Source organism: Ambystoma mexicanum, chromosome 3q (genome assembly GCF_040938575.1).
Source record: "Ambystoma mexicanum isolate Mex_15411 chromosome 3q, UKY_AmexF1_1, whole genome shotgun sequence".
In the NCBI taxonomy this organism is placed as follows: domain Eukaryota; kingdom Metazoa; phylum Chordata; class Amphibia; order Caudata; family Ambystomatidae; genus Ambystoma; species Ambystoma mexicanum.
The window spans coordinates 9609866-9613600 of record NC_090926.1 but is presented as its reverse complement, the minus strand read 5'-3'; positions in this window follow the sequence as shown (position 1 = coordinate 9613600).

The window sequence follows — 3735 nt, the reverse complement described above, 5'->3', positions numbered from 1 at the left end:
TGAAATGAGAAAGATGCACCAATATGCTGTCATTAACCCATTACTGCCCAAAATCTACATTTTCACACGAAAAAGTACCCGGAACGGGCCGGAACGGTACCCTAACATATAAAAAGGCAGCAAAAATCACCTGAAAATTATGCAAACACACATGAAGAACATTTTGAAATGAGAAAGGTGCACCAATATGCTGTCATTAACCCATTACAGCCCAAAATCTACATTTTCACATGAAAAAGTACCCGGAACGGGCCGGAACGGTACCCTAATATATAAAACGGCAGCAAAACTCACCTGAAAATGATGCAAACACACATGAAGAACATTTTGAAATGGCAAAGGATGAACAATGTGCTGTCATTAACCCATTACTGCCCAAAATCTACATTTTAACACGAAAAAGTACCCGGAACGGGCCGGAACGCTACCCTAATATATAAAACGGCAGCAAAACTCACCTGAAAATGATGCAAACACACATGAAGAACATGTTGAAATGAGAAAGGTGCACCAATATGCTGTCATTAACCCATTATTGCCCAAAATTTACATTTTATCACGAAAAAGTACCCGGAACGGGCCGGAACGGTACCCTAACATATAAGATGGCAGCAAAAATCACCTGAAAATTATGCAAACACACATGAAGTACATTTTGAAATAAATGAGAAAGGTCCTCCAATATGCTGTCATTAACCCATTACTGCCCAAAATCTACATTTACACACGAAAAAGTACCCAGAACGGGCCGGAACGGTACCCTAACATATAAAAAGGCAGCAAAAATCACCTGCAAATTATGCAAACACACATGAAGAACATTTTGAAATGTGAAAGGTGCACCAATATGTTGTCATTAACCCATTACTACCCAAAATCTACATTTTATCACGAAAAAGTACCCGGAACGGGCCGGAACGGTACCCTAACATATAAAAAGGCAGCCAAAATCACCTCAAAATGATGCAAACACACATGAAGAACATTTTTAAATGAGAAAGGTGCACCAATATGTTGTCATTAACCCATTACTGCCCAAAATCTACATTTTATCACGAAAAAGTACCTGGAACGGGCCGGAACGCTACCCTAATATATAAAACGGCATCGAAATTCACCTGAAAATGATGAAAACACACATGAAGAACATTTTGAAATGAGAAAGGTGCACCAATATGCTGTCATTAACCCATTACTGCCCAAAAGCTACATTTTCACACGAAAAAGTACCCGGAACGGGCCGGAACGGTACCCTAACATATAAAAAGACGGCAAAAATCACCTGAAAATTATGCAAACACACATGAAGTACATTTTGAAATGAGAAAGGTGCACCAATATGCTGTCATTAACCCATTACTGCCCAAAATCTACATTTTCACACGAAAAAGTACACGGAACGGGCCGGAACGGTACCCTAACACATAAAAAGGCAGCAAAAATCACCTGAAAATTATGCAAACACACATGAAGAACATTTTTAAATGAGAAAGGTGCACCAATATGCTGTCATTAACCCATTACTGCCCAAAATCTACATTTTCACATGAATAAGTACCCGGAACGGGCCGGAACGGTACCCTAATATATAAAACGGCAGCAAAACTCACCTGAAAATTATGCAAACACACGTGAAGAACATTTTGGAAATGGGGAAGGTTGAACAATGTGCTTTCATTAACCCATTACTGCCCAAAATTCAGTAAAAAGGCAGCTAATAAGTAAACTCAAAGAGGGACTTTGTGATGACATCTATATTGTACTAGAAAATCCTTATACTCTAGTCACATAAAGGTAGAATTGTAACACTTTTGATTTGATTGACATGAAGGGAAATTATATATTTCAAAATATTACTGGAGGGTGACCACACCTTACTGAACACTAGAGGGAGCAATAACTGTTTAGTTGTGTTCATAGTCAGGTTTTCCTTTATCACTTCCATATCCTTGTTTCAGGAAGTGGTAACATTTCACATGTTTCTTCTTCACTTAAATGTTGCAGCTTCATCTTGTCTGTGCTGATCACCTTGAGTTTAGATACAGGTCAGATTTATGTTTTTTTTCTCTCTGCAAGCCTTGAGCATAAGAGTGCAACAATGGATTGCTTCATGCTGACCAGATCATTTCTTATAGAAAAGCTCTGCTGCAGCAACTTTGACAAATGTAGGACAACCCTGCCTTTTCACTACTTGGTTGGAAAGAGGTCTTCAAGTGGACAGGGCCCAGCCTCGTATGTGACACAACAAGGATCATAAAAGGTCTTCAAGGTGGCTCAGCAGCTTATAAACACATTTCATGCAAACAAGGAAGCTTGAATCCCTAAGAAGGGGCCCTTAAAAATCAGACACATCATCTCTTCCTAGGAGAAACCTAGATGTGCATCATGAAGAAAGCTGTTTCATTGTTTTCTCTGTGTAATGTGTTATGTCTTGCTTTCTCCCCTGTTCCTGTGTTGTGAGCCTGGGTGCTGTGGAATGCTTGTAGAATGCCTGCCTCTGGAATGTTGAGATAGTGTTTGAGAGCTCCTTGCATTTTGGAGGCTGGGGCTTGAATGATGGCATTGAGGCTTCAGCGGCCAATCAGAGAGGATGTTGTGACGTGGCTAATGGCTGAGGATGTCGAATGATGTGCCATTGAAGGGGATGGACAGCATCACACACTGTACAACGGTTTGCCGCTGCACGCCTCTAAGGGTTTGAACTGAGTCTCAGAGGAGGAGATGTGTCCTGATGGTAATGCTGCTGAAAAAAAAAGCGGCAGGTAACATCTAGTGCGGCGCCCAGCATGGAATGCTATCCGAGCCGGAGCTGGGAGTTGTTTCAGGAGAGCCGTGTGTGTGCTGTCAGCATAGTGAACAGCTGGGTGCTGTGTTTGGAGACCCATGTGGGCACAGTCAGCTCAGTGAACAGCTGGTACCTGAAACAGTCAAGTTGTCAGTGATGGAGGTTGGGCCCAACGGGTGTTGGGGTCGGGGTCACAGGTACCAGCTTGACAGCTGCTCCGGGTATGGTGTGCATGGAACTATGCTGTATCCTGACTGCGTCTCTGGGAAGCAGGAATTGACTGTTCGCTGGGAAGAGCTCTGGGGTTTTTGCCTTGGTTGTGGGGCTGACCTGGGTGATTCAAGAAGTCAATATATGGCAGTGTTCCACAAGCTAGATCAGGGCTTTGTCATTTTTCAGGGAGCTGTCCATGCTGAACCGTGAATATTGATCAACAGTGTTATATGAAGTGAAGCCTGTTTGGGTGTAAGTAGTCCATTGGTACGTTGTGGATTGTGGTGGATCTGGGACGTGTCTGGTGTATTTTGGTAAAGACATGTCCTCTGTTAGTTGAAGGAAGTTGAAATTTGGTTTGTTCTTGCATGTTGATTTAACTTTTGCCTCCACAGGTCTGTCAGAATATGGACGTGAGAATAGGGTATGGACTTACTGGGGGTTACTTGTGTATGTGGTGTGTGTTGTGCTCACTGGGTGGCCTGGCAAACCACCTTGTGGGGTTGGACAGTTTTGTTTGTGTTTTGTGTGGCAGGGTAGTGCCAGCCACCTGGGCTGCTAGCTGCCAGCACATGGAACACCACAGCACTTTGGGGAGGTATTATGTGCCTGTGCCATTTGCGTTCATGGTTGTGGCTGGAGAAATGTTGTTGAGTGTAGTTTACCTCATTAGTTTGTTTCTGTGGAGGTGGACCCCGCACTCACATGTTTTTTTGCCATTTGGTCAAGTGTGCTTT